Raw genomic sequence first — 24051 nt, 5'->3', positions numbered from 1 at the left:
ACTAAAAGGCTCAGGGGTCACTCCAATTAAACCGGGCTGACTGGGCTGCACGAAATAACCACACAAGAGACACAAATACCTTTTTCTTTGGGGTCGCTATGAGGCTCCTCTGACCTTAAGTGTCCGTAGAAAGAGAGAGAGAGAGAGAGAGAGCACACACACGCTGACCCCTTTTATTGAGGAGAAGCTATTCAAATGAGGAAAGGGGTCAGATTTCAGGGGGCTGAGTCTATCTTCATGATGTCCACTGTCAGCAGGTTGATTGACATCTGGGTAGGCCACACCCAAGGGCACAGTAAGAGAAGGGGACACACACAAGGCACTTCTATGGAAGATTCTATCCTAAACAAGGCAAGGGGTTATATTACAAAGGAACAGGTGAGCGTAGCTTCACCCATGGGGCTGTAGCAAGACACACCCATGCACGAGACACTGAGTGCCTCAGCACCAAGCCGGGGAGTGTGACTCAGTCACGTGTAAGGTTGGTCTCCCACACACAGTCTTGGACGGAGCTGGGGATGGGATGGCGCTCCTTGGGGTCCACCTGTTTCTTCCACAGCCCCTGCTTCCTCCATCCAGGGTATCCGGCTGCCTGTTCCTGGGCCTGCCTTCTGCCAGGTAATAGGACAGGGACTTAGGACTCAGCTTCCTCAGCTCTGCCAAATCAATTACCACTCACCCATCTGCTCTCCAGCTTCCAGAATGATGTTGCTGTTTCCTCTTCTTCCATTCTTGGTCCTTATAGACATGTACAAGAAAGATCCTTTATTGTAATGGGTTTTGCCAAGGAGTGGGGGTAAACCCAGCACATGTGGAATCCGCTGTGGTCACGCTGTGCGTCCCAATGCTGTTGGACATTGACAGAGTTCCTCTGCGCTCTCAGAAACATACGCTCTCCGTGAGCCTGTGGGAGGCCTCTTAGAGTGGCGTGGCCTGGTGGCCGGCCACATGATACGGTCCAACTGTTTCTCCGATTGCTTGGAGCAGCTCCCGCTTCCCCCAGCAGTGTGTGCGCAGTCTGTGGCTCCAGTGTGACACTGGGCAGTGTTGACTTCGGGTGTCCCCCGATGGGAGGCGGCTCTCATGCTCCTCCTTGGCGTCTCTCAGGACTCTCTGTGTGTCGGCAAGCCTCGCTGTGTGTTTGTGAGCCCTCCCGTCCTCATCCGACAATTGCCTGTTCTTATTCTTTGACTTTTAAAACAGGTGGGTGATTTGCTGGGTTTTTTTTTTCTTTTTTTAATTATTGATTTGCAGAATTCTTTATATAGCTTGGAAACAGAATTTCTTTTTCTTTTTCTTTTTTTGTCATTCCTGGTGTGCTGCAGGTCTATTCTTCTGGTCTGTCTGTGGCTTGTCTTTCCCTTTGTGATGTCTTTTGTTGCACAGATGATTTAAATTGTAATGAAGCTAAATTCCTCACCTTTTTATAGCTTGTTGGGCCTGGGCATTTTTAAGGCTCTTGATGTATATTGCTTCATTATCACAGAGAAAAGTTGTCCCAATTTGCCCTTGGAATGGGCAGAGGGGTGACAGGCATCCCTGGTGCACAACTGGTGGGTGTGAACACAGAGGAAGTGGGGGTCCCGGAAGGTGGTAATTAACCAACATCTAACACTCGAGCCATGCGAGAGGCTTTAAAGTGCTTTAGAGGGAAATATTTCACTTGATCTTTAACCCTATCCTAAAAGGCCCCTTTCCTTGTTCTCTTTTGGAGCACTGGGGCCTCCCCACACGGGGAGGTCACTGGTGACTTTGATTCATGCTCAGCTTCAGCAGCAGTGGCTGGGCCCAGAGTCGAGGAGACTCCAGGGAGGTGGTTAACTAGTGTCCAGGGGAAGGTGAGAAGGAACAGCTCGCTTTTTCCCATGGTGGAGAGCATGTGGCTGGCTGCGGTGTTTGTTTCTAAAGTCCTGCTGCCTGGGAAAGTGGGAGGGGTTTGGATTCTACCTCTCTGGCTCTGTGACCTTGGGTAGGCTCTGGACCTCTCTGAGCCCGTCTCCGCAGGGTAGACTGGGAAGGTTGCTGAGGCAGCCCTCAGGGAGCTGCAGGGCCCAGTGACATTAGGGAGGGTCAAAGCTCCTGAAGCTACAAATGTGCTCTCAGCTGGAAGATCTGTTCCAAGAAGACGGTGGGAGAAGAGTGGGCCCCAGGAGCACAGTGGAGGAGTACGCTGCACTTAGGGACCATTGGTGGGGGGGTGGGGGGATCAGTGCCCCTTGTTTCCTTATAAAAGGGCCTATGTTTTAAAACGTCCTCTATTGGTTCTGTATTTTAGTTATTTACTTTTATGTGGTGCTGAGGATCAACCCAGGGCCTCACACGTGCTAGGCAAGCACTCTACCACTGAGCCACAACCCCAGCCCTTAAAAGGGCCTTCTTGAGAAGCTGACCTTGACCCAGTGACTAGGGAGACAGGGACCTGTGGGGTGGGGCTGGAGAAGGTGTTAGGTCTAGGGTAGGTGAGGCCATTGTCCCCAGCCTCTGCTGACTAGTCACTTGTCCCTTCTCTTTAGGCCAGGCTGGTCTTCTACTTCTGGGCCCTCCCGCACCTGAGGGGTTAATTTTGACGTGCCTGAGCGAGCTTGGCGTGGCGCTATGCAAATCCATACACTTTCATAAACTGCTTAATTAGGCGAATGTTAATGAGACGTTAATTACTGTTGTGCCCGCGGATCCCACGGAAACGGGGATTATGTTTCTCTTCAAACATCCTGTCTTAATTATAACTTGTGCTTAATTCTGCAGCTTTCACCAGCCGGGCGAGGGTGGTGCAGGCACCTCCCCTTCTGGGTGGTTCTCCCGGAGCGCCTCACCTTCAGTCCTTCATGCATTCCTGGACATCTTTTCAACACCTACTATGTGCCAGGCACCATCCTGGGTCTGGTGCTGGGGTAACAGAGAGCAACCTCTGTCCCTGGGGAGTGCCTGACCCTGTGGGAGGCCAGTTTATGGTCCACTTAACAGTGCAGGCCCCCCTTGGGGCAGATGCATGGGGTGCAGGGCTGCTAGAGGGTGAGCAGGGGCCAGAGGAGGAAGTGGGGCATCTTTTGGGGTGGCATGTCAGGGAAGGCTCTGTGGAGGAGGGGACCTGGGTACTGAGTGTTAAAAGCAGAAAGGTGATCATGGTAGATAAGAGCCAGGAAGTACAGGTAGAGGTCCTGCTTGGTAAAAGACCGTAAGGTCAGAGCCTTGTCCACTGTGTGGCTTCACTAAATGCTGTTCCCCTCTGGTCTTGCTTTCCCTAGCTTCTAATCCACTGTCTTGACCTTGAAGCATAGGAGTCTGGGAGACTCTGTAGAGAGCACTGACTCTGCCCCTGGCCTCTCAAGGCCACACTTGATGTACTGGCCATTTTCTGATGACCTGGTCAGGAATTGATGTGGGCTGTCTTAACCTACGGAGGAAAGAGGTCAGGGCAGGCTTCCTGGAGGAGGCTTGCCCAAAGCCTACTCCTCTGAAGCTCTGAGACCCTTCCTTGCCCCTGCACTTGGGTTTTTGAGCAGAGGATGTGCTCAGTGTGACCTGGGACACCACGATCCAGTCCTGGCCACCATAGCCAGGGTCCCCCAAACTGGCCGGCATCCACTATCCTGCCACTGTCCCTACTCACCCTCAGCCCGCCTGCCTTCATCCAGCAGGGTCTGCCTAGTGCTCTCCCAGCCCTCTACCTGTCCTCTTCCTCCCCCAGGTGCCTGGAGGCCTCAGGTTGCTCTGGTTGTAGTCAAAGCTGCCAGGGTGAATTCAGGGGTGGTCATTAAGCTCCAGGACTTGGAAGACCCCAGAGGGCACAAAGCCCCACTTATAGGTGGAGAGAGTCAGAGCCTGGTTTAGAGTCGCCCAGCCATGAGGCACACCACCTGCGTCTCAGTTGCCTTGAGCCTTTCCTTAGGAGAATAGGCTGCAGGCCAGGCCCCCTCTGGCACTCAGGTCCACTTTATGGATGGGACAAATGAGGCTCCATGAGACCAGGTGACAGCCTGGAGGCCCTAGGTGCTGGGTCTGTGGCAGGGCCTTGGTGGCTTCTCTGGGTCATCTCCTCTGACACCACTGTCTTGGGGGAAATCTTGGGCAGGAGGACTCCAGGCAGAGTAAGTGGACCCCCGCCCTCCAGGCCCCTGAAGCCAGGGAGCTGCGGGACTCCCGAGCCCTCCGTGCCCTTCCCTCTGAAAACTATTGAACTCTTTCCTTCGAGCATTTAATTACAGTGGAAGATTATTTACCTGGAATGTGCTGTACCTGACCTGGACCAGATTGACGGCATTTCTAGAGTCTAGACATCTTAACTTGAAAGTGCGCAATCATGGCAGAAAAAGCTTTTAGCCCATTATGTGTATTTGCACAATTACACTGCAACCTCGAAACCGGCTACTGCAACCCAGGTATGAAAACAGGGATCCTCCGTCGTGGCTCCTGTGTGTCAGCAAGGCCACTGGGACAGCCTCTGACTGCAGGTGGTCCTCTGCCTGTGGCCTCATCCTTCACAGCTTGGTGGCTGGTAGTGCTCCACCCTTTGCATCGGCGCAAAATTTTGGTTTAATGGAATGGCTTGAATTTAAAAATGGATGTCGGTTAACAGCAAAATCAAACCTTTTACAGTTTCCTTCATCATTGGGTGTTTCTAGCTGGAGTCCTAGTTGGGGCCTTAGCTGGGTGTCCTGTTAGCACCACCCCTCTTCCTCCCCCAGGATGGACCACTTCTTTCTGTGTCCCCTTGCCCCAGCCCCAGGCTCCACACGGGGCCCTCAGTGCAGATTTAGAGATTTGGAACCTCAGAACTGGAGGCCCCCCGTGAGCCTCTGTCCCAGGGGTCTCAGACCCCAATTCCCCAGAGGTCCGGCAGTAGGTGGGTGTGAGCAAGGCAGATTGGTAGGGTCTGTGGGGAATGGGAGGCCACCCATCAGCCCAATGATCATCACCACGTGGAAACGCAGGCCCATGGTGGCCAGATCGGGTTTTCCCAAGAGAAGTCAGAAATCCAGATTTCTATGTGAATTGTAAAAGTTGGCCACTGAGTCTAATCTTCTAGAAGCATCTATGCCTGGTCCCAGCCTTCTTCTACACACATGCATGAAGCCCAGGGGGCTGGGCCTGGCCCAAGGCTGCCAGTGGGGGCTGAGTGACACCTTCACTTGCGGGTCCCCACCTCTATGACCCTTGTACCCAGCCTGGCTGTCAGACGTTCCCCTTCCCTCCCCACGGAGGAGGGAGCCAGCCGTCAGGTGTGCAGAGCGACAACCAGGAACAGGCTGCTGCCGAAAGCAGGCGTGAGTCACTGCACGCGCCCTTTTAAGGAGGAAAAAGAAGCTGCCTCCTTTGAATTGTCACTCAGGCCCTGTCAGAGACAGGGCCTCAGAGACCTGGCAGCTACTTTCTGGGACACGTCCCCCTCTGGAATGGGCGTTGGCTGGCACCCCGTGAGCAGCAGGACTCTGCTCCCCCGGCTGTGTCCAGGGCACGGGGCTCAGCATGTTTGTTCAGTTGTGACTTTAAAAATAACACCGGAACTCTTTTATTAAAACGGCTGTGTCGCCCATTGACGTGTTTTAATAGGACGTTCAATTAGAGCAAGATTCACCGAGATGCCGACGCCCCCACGTCAGCAGGCATCTCTCTCCCCAGTCGCCCGCTCCAGCTGTCGCGTCTGGTGTGGCCTCCTGGACCCCACCAAGCACGAGACCAGAGCGTCCTTCAGCTCCCTGCACCTCTGGAATTATGGGATGGTCCTCAGGAGGAGTGGGCCCTTGCTGGTGCCCGCTGCATGCCGGGCACTGGGCTTGGCACTTCAACCTTGCTCTTTATGACCACCTGGGGAGGTTGGTAAAATTGGCATCATATTTTTTTTTTTTGTAGTGGACACAATACCTTTACTTTAATTTTATTGATTGATTTTTATGTGGTGCTGAGGATGGAACCCAGGGCCTTGCACGTGCTAGGTGAGCGCTCTACCGCTGAGCCACAACCCCAGCCCAAATTGGCTTCCTTTTTAATCTTGAAGAGACACTTGCCCCACGCCCACCTGGGGAGCTGGCTCTGGCCGTCTGGGGCTTACCAGGCTTTGTGGGGCCCACCTGCCCCCCGCCCCTAGATGCCCTCTGGCCTTGCATTTGGGCAACTTCCCTCCAGGCTGGACCTCTCCTCTGCATCACCCGCTCTCAAGCCTGAGGCTGCTGAGCTCCTGGGGGTTTCTGACCTCAGGTCAGAGGCTGGTGCGGGGAGGGACACATACATGTTCCTTTACACAGGCCACGTGCCCGCCCCCTGGACATCTCTCTTTACCTTCCCGGCTGTTAAATGCTCTGTAGGTCTTCAGAGAAGGCTCTGGTTTTACTTCGTACTCATGGAGGGTGGGGCCGTTTGCTCAGCCTGGAGCCTAGAGAAATCTTGCTGCCTGGGAGGAGGGCCTCGTGGGCTCCCCAGGGACTGTGCACAGTCCAGCCCATCCTGGAACACCTCAGTCGGGCCCCGGGGTGAAGAGGGGACCAGCACTGGGGAGATCTGGGTAGGCCAGCCTCTCCCTCCTGATTCCTGGCCCCCTTGATGATGCCCAAGTTCTTCCTCCGCACCAAGTGCGGTCATGGATGATGACCGCATGTGATCTTCTTGAGAGGCCCAGGGAGGAGGCAGCTCGCTATAACCATTTCTCAGATGAGGAAACTGAGGCGTGGAGAGCGTAAGAAGCTTGCCAGGGGTTACAGAGCAAAGAGGAGAGCAGGATGGGAGCCCAGGCATCGAGCCCCACAGCTTGGAGGGCGGGGGGCTGGGCCATCCCCTTGGCCAGACTCAAGCCTGGCCTCCGTGGTGAAGCACCCTGGGACTGCCCTGGCGGTTCTGGCCTCCTCCGGCCACTGTGTCTCTCTTGCAGAGTGGCCGTCCTGCTGCTTTCCTCTCAGCATGCAGGTGGGAGGAGGTACCTACGTTGGACAAAAAAAGGAAAAAAAAAAAAACAGCTTTGGAAGCTGAGAGGCCTGGATCCCGTTGTTTGCTAGGGTCTTTACAGATGAGGAAATGGAGGCCCAGCGACAGCTGTGGCCCTGCCCAGACGTGCACAGTCAGAGGTGGAGCCAGATGCTGACCCCTGTCCAGTGCACGTTCTTCTGCCCCCACTTGTTACATCGATTTTATTTCAGCGATAGGGCTGGGGGTGGGGTAGGGGTCAAAGGGACCCCCTGCTGGGCTCCCTTTTCCTCCAACCCTCAAACCATGTAGGCAGGGACACTTTCAGCCTCCCCCACCCCCTCCGTCTTCACCTTCCTCCCACTAAAGAAAAAATTGAGGGGATGGGAGGGGCGAGCGTTGACTTAAATGTTTAAATTAGCCTCACTTTGCTGAAAGCTGGGTGTCAGGATAAATCCATTCCTACAGCGTCATATATCTTTTCCTGATTGGAAAGTTGGTGAATAAATGAATGTTCTTCATATATTATTATGGCCTGACAGAGCCAAGGCAGGAGAGGCAGCCAGGGGTGATTAATGAGCAGGTCTTGGCTAACGAGCTGGAGGTTGGGCTCCTTACTGGGACCTGGGGCCTGGAGCCCGTGCCAGAGCTCCTGGCTCTGGGGACTTCCAGCCAGCTCCAGCCTGGGCCAGGTCCGTGGCCTCTTGCCTTCTCCTCCTCTCCTTCTGTCTCTTAGAGCAACCTCCACCCCTTGCTGCCTCTTTACCCGGTCTCTACACCCTGTCCTCTCTTCTCTGGGACCTGAGGTGACAACTCTTGTGACTCAGGATCCAGGGAGGGAGTAGAACTCGGCAGGAAAAACAAGCGAACCATGAGACCCTTGCACCCACCTCGACTAGGTGTTCGCAATATCCCCACTGCGTTGAAGAAACTGAGGCACAAAGCTGACACACACACAGCTCCCCGCGAGGTCTGCCAGGGCCGGCCACCACCTATGAGGCAGGCCGGGGCTGTCACCATCACCTCAGTGTTGCTCTGGCTGACCAGATCTCCTCACCCCAGGATGCTGTGTCCCTGGGTCAATGTCAGTGAGTGATGAGTCCTGGCCTCTCTTGTCCTGGGGGCTTGGACATCCTGTCTTGTCAGATCATAGCCAGGACCCCTGAGAAAGACTGCCCACGAAGACCCTTCTCAGAGACATAGAGCCAAACATCACACCAAGGTGGTTCCCGAGGAGCTAGGGGGGCCTCCCCAGGGATATGACCCTGAAAAAGGACGTGAGGTGGCTTGGCCAGTGACCGAGGTGGCAGGCCACCGAGCACCTCACCTTCCTAAGAGCTGTGGAACACCCTCCCGAGCTTGGGTTTCATGTCCTATGGCTCCTACCCCTGTCCCTTGGGCTGCAGGGGCAGGGGTCTGTATGGATGGGGAGACCTACACAGCACAGGGGGACTGGGCGCATGGCACGGCTGTGTGTGTGTGGCAGTGCTTGTGAGCACGCTGGGCAGTGGCATATTGCAGGTGTGTACACACGTGGAGGTGTCCAGTGCCCTCGGGGAGGAGGGGTGAGTGGGATGGGGGAAGGGAGGGCTGTTCCCCTGAGGCTGTGCTCCTTCAGAGGCACTTTTGTGATTCTTCCAGGTTCACAGGTTGACACAGGGCTCTTAAATCAGCGGTGAGTGTGCGGAAGGAGTAAGGGAGAGCCAGGCAGCGAGGGGCTCAGATGGAGGGAAACATTGGGGTGTTCCCTTCCTCACAGACCAGGGCTGCTGACCCTGGGTTCTCTCTCTGGCTTGGCTTTCTCTCTCTCTCTCTCTCTCTCTCTCTTTAAATTTATTTTTAGGTCTAGATAGACACAACACAATGCCTTTATTTTTATGTGGTGCTGAGGATTGAACCCGGGTCCCGCCCATGCTAGGCGACCGCTCTACCGCTGAGCCACAATCCCAGCCCCTTGGCCTTCTCTTGGTGTGTGTGTGTGTGTGTGTGTGTGTGTTTATTACTTTGCATGCAGGAGTCTGTGTATGTGGGTTGTGTGTCATTGTGTGTCAGTATATGTATTGTGGAGCTGTATGTGAGCATTTGTCCACCAGTGTCACTGGGTATTTATTTATTTATTTAGCAGTACTGGGGATTGAACTCAGGGCCTCGCACATGCTAAGCAAGTGCTCCACCACTGAACTACATCCACAGTCTTTTTTATTTTATTTTGAGACAGGAGCTCACTAAATTGTTCAGGCTGGCCTTGAACTTGCTATCCTTATGCCTCAGCCCCCAGAGTAGTTGGGATTACAGGTGTGCCCCCCCGACACACCTGAGCATTACTGTATTTTATTGCAAATATGTTTGTGACAATTCATGCCTGATTGTGTTGCTGTGTGTTAGTTTGTGAATATGAGTGTCAAAGTATCTTAGCTCCGTGGCCCTGTGTTCCTTGTGGACCTAATGAGACTACTGGCTCCATGACTGTCAAGCATTGTCCACACATGAAGGGCTATTTGCTGCCCTCACATGAGGAGCGATGCAGAGATGGGACCCTTCAGAGAATAAGGCAGGTCAGGGGAGCAGGGTCTAACCTGTGGAGTAGGGTCTAGCCTGGGGCTGCTCTGGCCCTTTTGCATGTACAAGGACCTGCATGTCCTTGTAGCTGAGGTTCCACTTCCCTAGCCCTGTCCTAGACAAGCTCAGAACCCTTCTAGCGAGGCTTTGCTCAGCTACACTGTCATTACAGGATGGTGAAGTGACCTGGTCCTAGTCCTGGAGGAGACTCCCCAGTTCCAACTCAGCATTAGGATGAGGAACCGGGAAGCAGTTAAGTGTCAAGTCACACTGGAGCTATCAGAGAACGCTTCCTGGAAGAGGAGGACTGGAGCAGGCCTTGGAAGACTGAAAGGAGATTTGGCTTTACAGAGGGGAATGTGGAGGGCCACCTAAGTGGAGGAACCAGAGAGGGCGAATGCATGGGACCAGGAAGGGAGCATGGAAGAGGCATGGAGGAAGCCAACCAGCCGGTACAGAAGGTCCTTACAGAGGAGAGGATCTGGCCAGGTGGCCACAGAGTGCCCAGCATATAACAGATGCTCAGTAAATATATGTGCAATGAAACCAGTCAGGGAATTTTTCACATGACCTCTGGGAAACTATGGAACAGAAAGTGTAGCTGTAACATAGTAGTAGCAGCTCCAGATGTTGATCCCCAGCAGTGTAGCAGCACTGTGGCTGCCATTTTGCACATACCCAAGGGGATTGGTATATTTTTTATAGAGATCCCAGGGCCCACTTACAGGTGGCTGAGGGACATGTTGACTTGCTGAAGGTGATGGTACAAATAAATGGTGGTATTAGTGCTGGATTTCAGGCTGACTCCTGCCTCAGTTTCCCCATCTTTACCAGGAGAATCTGGTGAAGATGAGTTTGGATTTGGTTCTCTCTGCAAGTTTTGGGGCTAGAGCCTGCTGATACGAATTCCCTCTTCTGAATGAGATTCTGAGCCTGGCCTTCTGGGGGGCTTCCTGCTTCCCCACTGGATCCCTGGGGGGGGGGATCCAGGGATCACCCTTCCCCTAGGTCAGTGTGGGACCCAACCAGGGTTAGGGATTAGGGGCAGAACTGAGAATGCTTTGAACCCAGGGGCATCTCTATGCTCCTGAAGGGGACTGAGTGGGAACCTGGCTATTGCCCATGGCTGGTCCTAGAAGGAAGGGTTTGGCCTCAAGTAAGGAGAGTTTGAATATCTGCATGTGACCTGGTCTCCTTTCTTGTGCACAGCCCTGGCCAGGGCTGACCCTGTCCCATTCACTTTGTCTGAGTCAAGCTTCACAGCCACCATGGGAGCTGGAGACCCCAGGCCCCACTTACAGGCGAAGAGACTGTTTATGGAAGCTTGTGAGTTTCCTGAGTTCCCAGTGGCTGAGGGCGGAGCTGGGCTAGACCATATTCTGCCCCACTGAGTAGCCTTGGCCTGGCCAGGCAGGGTGGCTGTACTGTGAGGCACAGAGACTCAGCCCTGACTTCTGAGGGACCCAGCCAGAGGCAGAGTCCAGGAGCAGGAGGTGGCACTGGGACTGGATTATGGACTGGACTCTGCAGGCTCTTCTTTTATGGAGGACTCCCCCAGGACTCCCTGCATGGCCCACACAGCACAGGCCTGCTGTGACAGAGCGGCCTGCTGCCCTGCCCCAAGGAGGGGGGTGCACCTAATGAACTAACTAATGTTGGCAAAGCACTTGGTGATCTCAGGCTGAGGGGTGCTCGGTGACATGCAAGTCAGAGGGATTGTTATCACCTGTGATCAGGGAGCTGCTGCTGGAGACAGGGTCTAGGAGCAGACTGTGGCCCGGCCAGTGCAGAGCCCCGCCAAGGTCAGCTCAGTAGCTGTGACTTTCCTTCTTCCCTCCCTCCCCACTTCCTCCCTCCTCCTTCTTCCCTTCCTCTTTCCCATCTCCCTTGTTTCTTCTTCTCTTTTCTCTTCCCTCTCTCTCCCAGTGGCTTTCCCAGCTCTGGGCTGGTCACTGGCTTCTCCATAACAAAGCCTGATCCCTCAGAGAGGCGGGGACTGGGCAGTGGCCTTTCACAGGTTCAAGGGGAGGAGCCCCTGGGAATGGAGTTTCACTGCCCCCTGTGTTAAGTGGGTCCATGGGGTGCCCCGTGCCTCGGTTATGGGGAGAATCCAGTGTGGCGATGCCCTTTCTTTGGGTTGCAAGCTCCATACCTGTGAGGCTGGGCCACATGTTGTTTACATGAATGTTGTGAGTGTGTGTGTTTGTGTGTGCACACGTGGTGTGTATCTGCTTCCAGACCCCTCCTCCATCAGACTGGGTTCTCAGGGTGTCTCTCGGCCTTGGCGAGGCTGTTGGTTTCCTAATGGCTGAGGCCGAACCTCCTCCACCAGAGTGGCCCCCATGCCCATGGTCCCTGGCAGTGCCCGGAATCAGCAATCCAAATAAATTGGCTTTCTCAGCTGCTTCCTTCCTCTCAGCCCCCAGCCCTCTGTCTCGGTGGCTATGTTCATCTTTTGTGCCCACCAGCCCAGGCAGGGCCACCCCGGATTTCAGCACCACAAACAGCGCCCAGCTCAGCTTGAGCCTGCAGCTCCTTCCAGTGGAACTTGGCATCACATGGCTTTACTCGGTGTCAGAGGTCATTCTGACCCAAGCCCTGCTTCCACAGGTGGGGACGCTAACTGGGGCCAAGAGAACACCAGTGACATCCAGGGGCATGCAGAAGCTCAGCTTTAGAGCTGAACTCTAACCCTGGTCTCTGAACCCCCACTGCAGCCCGTGGGAACTTTAGAAGACTCCCTCGCGCTGAGCCAACATACCCAGCAAACACCTACCCTGTGCCCATTTCTGTACCCAGCTCACGGATGGAGGAGAGATGGGGCATCAGATCTCTGTTCTCTCAGCACCCGGGACCAAAAAACCACGCCACAACCCAGTGAGAGCAGGGCGTGGCGAACGCTGCGGCACGTGGCTTGATTCTATGAGGCGTGAGGCAGAGCAGGCTTCTGTGGGATGGACGGTGAGGAAGTCCCCTCGGAGGAGGTGGCACCAAGCCTGGAGAGGCAGAAAGGGGGGGATCGCATGGTCACCAGAGAGGAGGCTAAGTGAGGCTTGGCCTGCGTGGGGGTGAGGGAGAGCCTGGTGGGTGAAGGGCAGCTGGCAGCGTGGAGTACGGGGAGGTAGGCCGTGCCCGCTGAGGGCAGGTCCCTGCTCCGTGGGCACATGGCTGGTCCCCAAGTGGACACCAGGGGACTGTCCAGCTCAGGTCTCTGGTGTTGCAGCCTGGCCTGGCGCCCGAATCCCACCCCCTGCCTCCCCTTCCTCCCCTTACCTGGGGTCAGTGGATTTCGTCTGGAAGTGACAGTGGCGTGGCTGTCCAGGGGGCTGTGGCTGTCCAGGGGGCTCTGTGCCTTATCGCTCAGCCTGTAGCCTTTCCCGTCCAGCACTGCTGCCTTTCTCTTCCCCAGTATTTGTCCAAACGATGGGACAGAGCCCCAAAGCCCCATGGGGAGACTGGGCCAGAGCAGGCCTCTTGCTGCCCATTGATTTGTGTTCTTTTGCTGCCTCCTGAGCCCATTTGCTGGACACCATGGGGCTGTGTTTGGCTTTGGATAATGAAATAATGTCCTCACTGAGGAAAGGATGGAGCCTCTGCTAATTAGCCCAGCTGCTGACTCTTCGTATGAGTCTTTACTGTCAGGCTCCTGGCGCTGACTGAGTGGCAGGAGCCTGTGGGGGACCTAGGGGTGTGGGGAGCATTGGGGTGACAGGAAGGGACAAGAGGGGCAAGGTTGGGATTTTCCAGGGACACTGTCTCCTGGGTCCTCTGCCCCCAGCAGGGTCGTCCTGGAAAGTCCTTGGAATCACATAGCTCTGTGTTCTAGCCTGCCACTTGCAGGCATTGTGACTTGGGTAAGATACAGCCCACTTCTCTGGGTCTCAAGCCACCTCCTCTGAAGAATGAGGCATGACTGCACCCGCTGTGTGCAAGGGTAGCAGTTGGGCTTGGGGAGATGATAGAGCAGGGTGCCCGGCACACAGTGGGGACATGTTGGTGGCCTCGTGTTCTCTGGTTGGCATCTTACCTTGGCCTTGTCTCGGGTCTTGTTAAACTTGGGCACATACACCCCACTGTCCAGCCATGCGGCCCGTAGAAGGGCGGCACCTTCTTCCACCACCTCTGCCAGGGCCCAGGAGCCAGGGGGGCTGGCTGAACAAAGGCCAGTGTGTTTAACATGCCCCTTCCCTACAGCATGGGCTCTGGCGCTGGAGTCACCCATGATCCCATGGGAAGGGGCTGAGGACCAGGCCAAGGGATCAGAGAGGGGCCAGATGGAGACAGCTCAAGTCCTGGCCTTTCCTCCAGGAAGCACCCTGAGGGCCTGTTGGGGTGCTCCCTCCCTCTCTGGATCACCAGAGCCAGTCTCCTTCCAGGGCACCCCGTGAGTACAGGCCGTATCATCTTTCCTGTCCCTGCAGCTTTGCAGGACTTCAGCTCTTCTCTGGGACAGGCTCTGCAGGTGAGGTGGGTCACAGCAGAGCAGTGGTCAAGGCAGTAGTGATCATGGAAGAACTCACTGTACTGAGCCCTTGCCATTCAAAGCCCTCTGTGAGGATAACCCCTAAGACAGACAGGGGTAGGTTTACTCCCGTTTTACAGAGAAGGAAATTGAGGCCTAGTGGGAGGGAGAGTCCCTTGAAGGTGTAGCATGACTAATGGCAGAGATCAGCCCTGGGCTCACAGCTGGCTCAGGTCACTTGAGGCTGGAGAGCATTGTGCACCCTGCCCTGGACACAGAGAGATGGGACGAGCTTGGGTCCTCAAGGAGCTCCAGCTGTCAGCAGAATCCCCACCCACCCTGTACCCCTCCAGGCTTCCTCTGACCTGCCTGACCTCCTCTCTGGCCCAGCTCAGTGGTGGCAGTCTGTTCCTTGGACTTGCCCTGTCACTGACTCTTGGCTTCCTTCATGGTGGGTTTTACCAGAGCAGAGCAGAGGTTCGGGTCCTGTTGGCCAAAGTATTTCTAGCACTTGCCAAACCCAGACATGTAGTAGGTGCTCAACTAATAATTGTTTAATGGAGGAAGGAATGTCTTTGTGTGCATTAAATGATACCATGTATATTAAGTACTTGGCACTCAACCACGTATTTATTGAGTGGGAAAAAAAATCTTTGAGTAGAATAAAGGAGGTGATGGGTGTCAAGCGCTTGGCTCAGTGCATGGAAACAGCAGTAGTAGTAATTGTTGGCATCCGTTCTTTTGGAAAAGGCTGGGTGGATGGACCGGAAGTAGGGCCAGGGAGGGGGGAGAGACAGGGAGCGAGGCAGACACCGGAACTCCAAGGAAGAGGTGTCAATGGGGAGGAGGTTGGTTAGCAGCTGGGGGCCCTGACACCCACTCTGCGTGGCGCTGGGGATGGGAGCTCGTCGTGTGTGTGCACACATGTGGGCGGGTGTGTGTGTGTAAAACAAATAACTGGAAAATGAATTTAATTATAAGGCACTTTTAATAGCTATTTATATTTAATCCTGCTAATTCTGTGTCTTGTGTAGCCAAACTGTAATTCTATTCTTCTTACTCACTTGCTAGCGAGAGTGGGAGAGAGAGGCAGAGAGGGAGGCAGCCCCACAGGAAGGCAGCAGACGCCCCCCCACCCCCCCACCCCCGGGTCAGCCCCCGCCGGCTGCTGACCCTGAGGGAGGCAACGGAAGGTCCATGTTTTGGTCTGGGCCGTGAGGCCAGGGGCCTCTGGGACACTGTGCCCAGCTGTCTTCAGGGAATTTGATTTGCTCATATTTACTGAGCACTTGGGATGCAGATGGGAGAACAAAAGAGACACCCGGCCTCAGAGTCAAGCAGACTCAAATTCAAGTCCACAAGCCTGGGCCTGAGAGGCTCCCTCTGTCCATCTGTTGAGTGCGCATGGTGCAGCCCTCCCGGGGGCTGTTGGGAGAATTGCATCAGGGAGGGTGTCCTGCCTCCTGGGCAGGCTCTCGGGATATGCTCATTCCTGTGCCCCCCAAGCTGACCACCCACCTGGGTTCCCACGGCTCTGGAGCTCTGAACTTCTTGGCAAAGGGAAGAGGACTAACTAGATGACCAGGATTCTGCTCCTGTTTTCGGGAGGGGCCCTTGGTGACTGCTGGAGGTCTGGCACAGGGTAGATTGGAGGGTGGCCTGGTTGCAGAGAGGCACAGGAGCAAGCTCCCTAGGCATCAGAGAGGAGGTCTACATGGTGCCATGGGAGTGGGCAAAGGGGACATATTTCAAAGAAGGGACCACAGGCCTGGCCCACAGGTCAGGAGCTCGAGCCTTCCGCTCAGGCCCCAGTCGGCTGCAGGGTCTCTGCAGGCTCGCAGCCCTCGCCCAGCCTCCCTCTGGGTTCTGGTCGGGCGGTGAGGCCAGGGTGTGGGAGACTGCGTGGGAACCAGGGAGGAGCTAGCAAGATGGAGGGCGGGGCGTGGGCTGCGTGGCAGTGGAGTGCTCCATGGGCCCCAGGGTGCACTGGGCTTCTTACCTGATGCTGCTTCCTGTAGTCAGGCTGCAGGCCGGGCCCTCCGATAGTCCTGGCGCCATGACTCTCCTGGAGCAGGGCCGCGGGGAGGCAGGACTTCCTCCACCATTGCTTCTTCCCCTGCTCTCCTGATCCTGACCCCTGATCCTGCCCACTATACTGACCCCTCCTCCCATGGCAGCCATCTCAGAGTTCTGGGGGGTCTGCTGAGCTCTGCAGGGAGTCAAGGGGCTGGCCACGCCCAGAGGCAGAGGGGTCCCCCAAAGACTGACCCCAAGCCAGCCTGTCCTGGGCATTGCCCTGACTTTTCTTATGGGATCCCTGTAGGGCAGATGTACTGGCCCCATTTTACAGATGGGGAAACTGGGGCCCCTAGAGTTTCAGGGTTTGATTAGATCCAAAGACAGTTCCTTTGCTCTCTGGCACTCTCTGGAGGCCCCAGAGAGTGGGGCGATGGCTTGTTCAGAGGGTGGTCTAGTGTGAAAAAATGGCCTCCTTAGGACTGTTTCAGACCCAGGGACAGTTTCCAGTTCTGGTTTTTGATCCCTGGTGGCCCAGCAAGGCTGACCCTGAGGCCCTGCAGCTCGGAGGGTGGCCAGCGGCCCACCATTGGAGGCTCGGGATGCACAGAGCCCAGCTGGAGTCATGCGGCTGAGCTTGGCTTTGGGCCTGCGGTACCTGGGTTCAAATCCTGGCTCTACCACTCCTGTCCATGTGGGCTTTGGCCAGCCTCTTGTCCCCTGAGCCTCAGCATCACCGCCACCACCTGACATGCCACGAGCGCTGGTGTCACCACCTCCCTCCTCCCCCACCCGTCTTCTCTGCTGACGTGTGGAGGTGGGTAATGACTGAGGGTACGATTTCTCTCCAGGATAGTCTCACTTTAATAAGAGACTTTAATGCTTCCGAACCCCGACGGAGCAATGTTTCCCTTTAATGGTGACATTTCAGGCATGGTGACAGCACGGAGAGATAGCGGTGGGGGCTTGCCTGGTTCCTAGTCGTGTGCGGCCTGGTTTTCTGGCCCCTCTCCCACTCCCCTCCCCAGGGCTCTGTTCAGGGGCAGGTCAGTGTCGTTAATTTGATTGAGGGATCTGCTGTGAGCGGCTCCTGCTCAGCCGGGCCTGGGGCTGGGCTGGCACTCTGCAGCGGGGCCACCTTGGGCCCCGCCCCTCCGGCGGCGAGGGTGACGGATAGCCAGCAGGCTTGTGGGGGAGAGATTGACCTGTGTGGGGGACCCTGGAGCTTGGCTGGTCCCAGGGCACAGCAAGCTGAGTTCTCCAGTCCTTAGTGGGGCCCTGCGGACCTCCAACACTCTCAGCAGCTCTCTGTGTCCCCCTTGCTGGTTCGTGGCGTCCTGCCAGAGTGTCCCTGAGGCTCGAACATCTGCTGTGGCTTCACTGTGTCATCAGAAGTGGTAGTGCGGGATGTGGGCCCACGTGAGGTCTGGTGAGAGAGAAGAGGGGTACAGGGATCAAGGATTGGTGCTCTGGACGAGTCTTGAACCTGGGGACAAGGGACCAGGTCTCTGTTTGGAGGACTCCGAGCTAAAGGCAAGGAGGATCTGGAAATGTCCTGAAGGAGAAGCCCCAGGGACCGGAGCTGGAGACCTGGGCTCTTTGGCTTCTGCGGGTCATTTACAGTGTGTCTTTGGGTCAGTTTCTGACCTTTCCGGGCCTCAGTTTTGCCATCTGCACGATGGGGATGGGGGTCTGGATCAGTTAATCACTGGACCTCTTCAGCACCCTCCATCCTTGATTTTAGGAAAGCCTGGGAACTAGCTGAGCCTGGGGGTGGGGTGGGGTCACCCCCAGAGTCCAGGGAGCTGGGGAGGGCTGGGAGGCAGATGTATGTGCTGCCGTCTGCTGCGGCCAACACATTCATTAGGCATCTCTAAGATGGATACACCCCCCCAGTTCACCTGGCACACGAGCCTCGGGATTTATTTCTTCCTGAATGGTGCCATCCATCACGTTAGCTTTGCTGCCAACAGGCGCAGATAGCTCCTGCCTGAGCCTCCTGCGGGGTGGGGTGCCTTGTTATCCTGCAGGCTCCCCTCCCCCGCAGGCGTGCTCCTGCACCAGGTGGCATGGGGCAGTTCTGCTTTTCATGTCTGCTCTAGTCCCCAGCAAAACCCACAGGATCAGGCTTCTCTGAGGGCTTTCAGGGCAAGCAGAGTGGGCTTCCTGGAGGAGGCGGCAGTACTTGCTTTGGACCTAAAACATGGTTAGGCAGGAATTAGGTGGAAAGAAGAGGAGATGCTTCCATCATTGAGTTTGGGGGCGGGATGGCATTGGTGGGTCAAAATGGAGGAGGTCCCTCACTCGCGTGTACCTCTGGAGGACGCCCAGGCAGTGTTCACTGACCAGCTGATAGTCTGTCCTGGTTCTTTCACCCTCCTGCTCAGGGCCTGTGCTCTGTACCTTTCCCAGGTGGCTCAGGAACCATCCCGTGACCCCGCTCTGGCCCCTACATCCAGCCCTGTTAGAGGCCTGCAGAATAGGGCAAATTCTGCCCCAGCCAGCTTAGTGGACTGAGAGAAGCACTTCATCTTTTCACCTGTGTCCCCTCATGTGAGGTGGAGGGGTCGATCCCGCCCCGTGTGGTTGTGAGGGAGGTGAGCAACTGTGTATGAGGGGTCAGCGTGGGGCCTGGGTCCCAGCAGGGGCCCAGTGCATGCCGATCTGCCTCCTCCTTGATCCTGAAAGGCCTGTGGGCCTGGCTGCAGAGAGGGCATCTGGGGTGGCTTCCAGACCAGGAGCGCAGTGGGCAGAGGCAGGCATGTTGGTGGTGGCTCTGGATTTTTAGGGGATGCTGGGGATGTGCCAAGGTGGCTTCTTGACCTCTGTGGAGTGGTTGAAAAGAAAGGGTTGGGAGCAGGTGTCCAGCCGTGGATCCTGACCTGGCAGCCGGCAGCCGCCCTGGGCCAGGAGGGAGACCTCCCTGAAAAGGGATCCCATAGTGCCGACCTTACAGCATTGTCCTGATGAAATGAGTTTACACCTGTAAGGTTCTTCAGAACCGCGCCGACTGCACAGTGACCGTATTTAAGGAGTTAGCTGCATGGGCTGGGGCTGGGGCTGGGGCTCGGAGGCAGGGCACTTGCCTAGCACGTACTGGGTTCGATTCTCAGCACCAGCTATAAATAAACAAACTAAAAGTCCATCAGCAATTAAAAAATATTAAAAATAGCTGCTCTGGTCATTGTTATTGACATTCAGAGTGCCTAGGGGACTGGTGCATGGCCAGGGGACTGGCTCGTGAGGAGGGTTCCGGACCCAGGCTGATGGCTGCCTGATTCCAGCACTCTGTCGTCTGCTCTACTCTGGGCAGTGCCAGGCTCTGCCAGAGCACCTGATGTCCAGCCAGTGTCAGAGACTCCCTTGGGGAGGAGTTGGGCTAGACTTTGCCCATGACAAGTTCTCTTCCGAGGCTCTTTGAGGAAAGGACCTTGTCTGCCTGTCACCTGTGGATCCACTGAGGACCCCGAGGACCTGGCACATATTAGAAGCTCAAGAAATACTTGCTGGATGGCTGTGTGAGTCCAGGGGAGCTCACTGCGTGAGCCATCTAACTCCCATCTTCCGTGCCCCATCAGGGGGATTGCAGCTCTCGCTCCCAGCAGCCCTGCCCAGCCCTTGCGGTGCCACCCAGCTATCGGCTTCGCAGCTCCCCCACAGCGGCATTTCCTTCCCCCCTGCACCCGCTTCCTGGCGTCCACGAATCTCCAGCCTCCCTCTGCCCCGCTTGCTGCTGGTTGAGAGGAGAGTAACTCCCTCACCTCCCTGGACTGGCTGTCTTGGCCTCGGCTTTTGTGTTGAACCCTAATTTGGCTGCGTAAAGGTTCTTAGAAGAGAGAGAAGCCAACTCGCCCCACTCTGTGCGCAGAGATTCCGTCTTGGGAAGGGATGGCGTAGAGTCCTCGGCCCCTTTAGGTTGGGACTCTTAGGGGCCCACTTGTTTCTCTAGGAGGGCACAGACCTGGAGCCAGGAAGCCTGGCCCCTGACACCCTCCACCCCTGGGATCTGGGCCCCTCTCATCCCTGAGTCCGCCTGATGGGGGGGTAGGAGTCCTGCTGTCACAGAGGGTAGATTGGGCCCTGGTGCCGCCAGCCCCTCTGCCCCAACCCCTGGGGAGTGCTGGGTGCTGGGGCCTAGCACAGGGGGTACACGGTGAAGGTGGATTGGAGGTGGGATGGAGAGCAGGAGGGAGGAGGGAAGGAGCCCAGAGAGGAGAAGGGGGCGTCCACATCTCTTGCAGGGGGACCCCGAATGAGGCTGAGATAGTAGGGAGGCCCAGGGTGCTGTGTTCCACATGGGCCCTTCCGGTCTCGCCCCGCTCCCCCCCCAGGTCCTGTCTCTTGGGAGAGGGGGGTGTGGGCTTGGGGTCTGCTCCTGACCACTGGAGGACTTCCTCTATTTCCCCACCATGCTTGGGCCTTCGCCTGAGCCTCCTGGGAGCCGTGGGGATGAGCTGGCCATGAGCGCAGACTCTCTGGTCTGGGCCTGCTGGGGCAGCCTCTTTCCTCATTCCCCCTGGGGGGGCTCTTTCCTCTTTCCCCTGCCAGAGGGGAAACCTTCCACCCGTCCTTTCCTTGGTCCACTTGCCATTCTTTGGCATTTGGTTCCCTTGTGACCTCAGCTGTCTGTGGGCTGAGTACAAGTTAGGGTTTGGCAGATTGTCCGTCTGGGAGCCATGTTCCTGTGGTTCTGCGCCCGAGGCAGGATGCCTGACTCTGGCGCCAATGAGCACAGCTCTGGATTCACCCAGACCTGGGTTCAGATCCTGCCTCTGCCCCGTGCTGGATGTATCTTGGGCAAGTTACCCCAATGCTAAGCCCCTCAATGGCTGGGGGGCCCACACCTGGCACCTGGAAGTGCTCCCCATGGTGTCTCTACCTCTCTAAGGCTGTGGGGACGACAGAGTAACTGTGCGGCACTTGTGCCTGGGCTGCCCAGGAGGCTGGGGGTCAGCCTGGGCCTCCTCCTCTCTCAGAGGGCTGCAAAAGAAGACCCAGACCCCTTCCCCTGTAGCTTCTCTGGCTTGACCTGAGCTGGATGTGGGGGCTCCCCTGGCTCTCTGCTCAGCCCCCCATCTTGCCAGAAACTAGCTGAAAACAGGAAGTCCCTCTCTTCTGCTGGGATCCGTCCCTGGAGCTGCTGGGTGCAGAGGCTGACACCGACACCATCTGCCCATGTTGCGGGCCCTGCCCATACGGCTGGCCCAAGCCCCTCTCCGTCCCTTCCTTGCCAGGTTCCCTCTCCTCCCGTTGAACCCCAGCTGTCCTCAGGACCCTCTCCTCTTTTGAAGCCTCGGCTTTCCACGTCATAGGCCTCGGGGCCTTCCCTGCTCTGCAGGGAGCCTGGGCGTGGGTTCCCAGCACTGGGCAGGGCTGGCACGCCGAGCTTCCTGTACCTCCGACCGTACCTGATGCCCACAGAGCCCGCAGCCCGGGGTGGCCCTGGGGAGGCTCAGGTGGGAAGCTACTTGCCTGCACGACCACAAGGTCAGGCTGTTTCGTTTCTTGCTGGCGGCCGTGGGCCCTGGGGACAGCGGCTGGCCACAGTACCCTCCTGGGCGGTCACGTGGTTTCCCGCGCTGTTCGTGGTGATGCTGCGGCCTGGGCTGGAGATCTCTGGGCAGGACAGTCAGGGCCCTTCCTTTAACACGAGGGGGCAGGAGTGAGGTTAGTCCCCAGGACCCAAAGGCAGAGGATGGAAAACGAGAGATTGGCTATGGAAAGTTCCAGAAGTTTCCCAGACAGCCTCTCGGGACAATGCAAGGTGGATGGGACAGGGCTTGGTTCCTGAAGGCCCAGGCTTGGGTGCACTGACCCAGGTTCCCAGGAGCTCAGGAAGGCCACAAGCCAGGGGGGCAAAAGCAGCCACTCCAGAGGCCGACTTCTAGGGCTTTTCCCTGGACGTCCCCTGCCCGAGGTGCCCTCCCTACTTCCTAGGCGAGCGAATGTCTCCTCCTTGGAGAACTGCTGCCAGTGTCCCTTGCCTCTCTGGCCCAGGCTGGGCTCCTCCTCCAGCCCCTGGCTCCCTCCACTGGCCACGTGGAGTCGCTCCCGTGGTGTGTCATTAGGCTGTACCTGAGCCCCAGGAAGTGGGCTGGAGTGGACAGCTAAGGGCAGGTGGGACTCTGTTGCCACCTTGGGACACATTCTGTCTGCCACCTTGGCCTGGCTTGTGGCTAGGAAGCATCTGCCTCATCTCCTTGCTCTCCAACCTGACCTCTTCGGCCTTTCCTGAGTCTCTGGCCTCCTTCCCTGGCCTCCTCACCTTGCGTCCAAGCCCTGACCCACCTCTCCAGGAAGTTCTTCCAGTGCCTCCGTCCCTGGCTGATCCAAGTGAAACCTCCAGGGTCTTCCCCGGGGCTTTCTTCTCTGTGGCACGCGCTCCTGGCTGTTTGCCTGCACCCTGCACAGAGACTGCTGCACGGCTTGTCGGCAGGTGGGCCTGTACCTTCCGGTCCAGTGAAGGCCAGTGTGGTCCCTGAGGGGTTGGGGAGGAGCAGTGTCGAGGGTCCAGAGGGAGCCGCGGTTCCTATCCGGGACACTGAAGAAACATTCGATCTGTACCTTGAAGAGGGAGGCTAGGGCTAAGGGGACCTTGGGGCAGAGGTCAGGAAAGGTCTCTGGTGGCAAGGAAGTCATTGGGATCTGGCTTCCCTCTGCAGGCAGAGGGCACCAGGCTAGGGGCGTGGTGGGTGGCCTGCTCCTGAAAGCAGACCCTCCCCAGGATGCTGGAGCTCTCCACCCGCCCACCCGCTCTGCCTGGAAGTCTCATTCTTGTCCTTCAGAGCTTGCTCCATGGACACTTTCTCCAGGAAGCCCCCCTTGATCACTGTCCGCATTCTCAGAGATCCCTGGACTTTTTTGGTGGGGGGCACTGGGGATTGAACCCAGAAACACTGGATCATAGCCCGAGCCCTTTTTAATTTTTATTTTGAGATAGGGCCTAACTAGATTGCTGAGGCTGGCCTCAAGTTTGTGATCCTCCTGCCTCAGCCTCTAGAGTTGCTGAGTTGACAGACATACATCCCTGTACCCTGAATCCTGGCATATCCTATAAAGCTGTCATCCTAGTGTGTCCCCCACCTAAATAAGACCTTTGATGACTGCCTCTGCCACCAGGCTTTAAAGCCACTAAGGTGGAATCAGAGGGTTTTTTTTTTTTTTTTTATCCCCTAGGTTGCTGGGTCCCAATCCAGTGCCTGGCACAGAGTAGGTGCTCAATAAATGACTATGAATTCATGCAGACACCAGTCTGGAGGGACCCCAGTGAGGTGGGCACGCTTGTGTCTGGGGCTGAGCTGTGTTCCCGTGGTGTGTCATTAGGCTGTACCTGAAAAAGCAGTTTGCAGGAACAAAAGCCCTCCTGCGGCACCTCAATGGGCAGGTGGCTCGCTGCTCCCCTTGGGGATTGCTTCCTGAACAGGTGGACTGAGCTACCTTGTCACCCCCAGGCTGGCTGGCTGGTGCTTCTGGAGGATGGGGGTGGCCACCGGGCTGGGGACCAGTGGAGGCAGGGCTATTGGTGGGCCCAGCCCTGACCTCACCACAGTTATTTTTAAAACCTGCGAGAGTTAGGGATCTGTAAAGCCTTTGTTCCATCAAGGCATCCCCGGGGGAAGCAGCCGAGGGAAGGAGGCAGGGGGCGCTTAGCACAGGGCTGGGGGCTTCGGAGGGAAGAGGAGTGCCCCGAGATCCCTGAGTACAGCTTTTTCCCCCTGTCCCCAGCCCTTTTAAATTTTTTAAAAAGCTCCAAACAGCAAGAGGGACAGTGGAGTTCATTATATCGAGTTATCTCCTCCGTTTCAGGCAAAGATCAATCTTGTGAGTCTTGCAGCTCCGAGGGGGGAAGGGAAGAGAGAGAAAATGGGAGGCGAAGGAAGAAAACTCCCTGGACCAATTTCCGCTGGCTAACGCGATTACTTGGCTGCCTGGCAGCAGCGCCAGCTGTTGGCAGCCATCCTGGCCCCCCGCCAGCCGTGCTCAGCTGCCAGCTGCCCCCAAGGCTCCCTCTTGAATGGGCCAGGTTGGCAGGTGTGAGGGCCCCAGACCCCAGGGGGCGGCGAGGGCCGCGGGGCGTCCCCCCCAGGCCCCACTGGTGTCCTTGTGCCCTCACTGCTGCG

General features: G+C 56.7%; 1 protein-coding gene across 2 annotated transcripts in view; it reads left to right on the top strand.

Annotated features, from left to right (window-relative positions):
- Positions 1 to 24051, top strand: part of Lingo1 (leucine rich repeat and Ig domain containing 1) — a 170883-nt gene that overhangs the window by 24850 nt on the left and 121982 nt on the right. The window lies entirely within an intron of this gene.

This window comes from Marmota marmota, unplaced genomic scaffold (assembly GCF_001458135.2).
Source record: "Marmota marmota marmota unplaced genomic scaffold, marMar, whole genome shotgun sequence".
NCBI classification, from domain to species: Eukaryota; Metazoa; Chordata; class Mammalia; order Rodentia; family Sciuridae; genus Marmota; species Marmota marmota.
The sequence above is the reverse complement of the archived record's forward strand: the minus strand, read 5'-3'. Positions and strand labels throughout refer to the sequence as shown.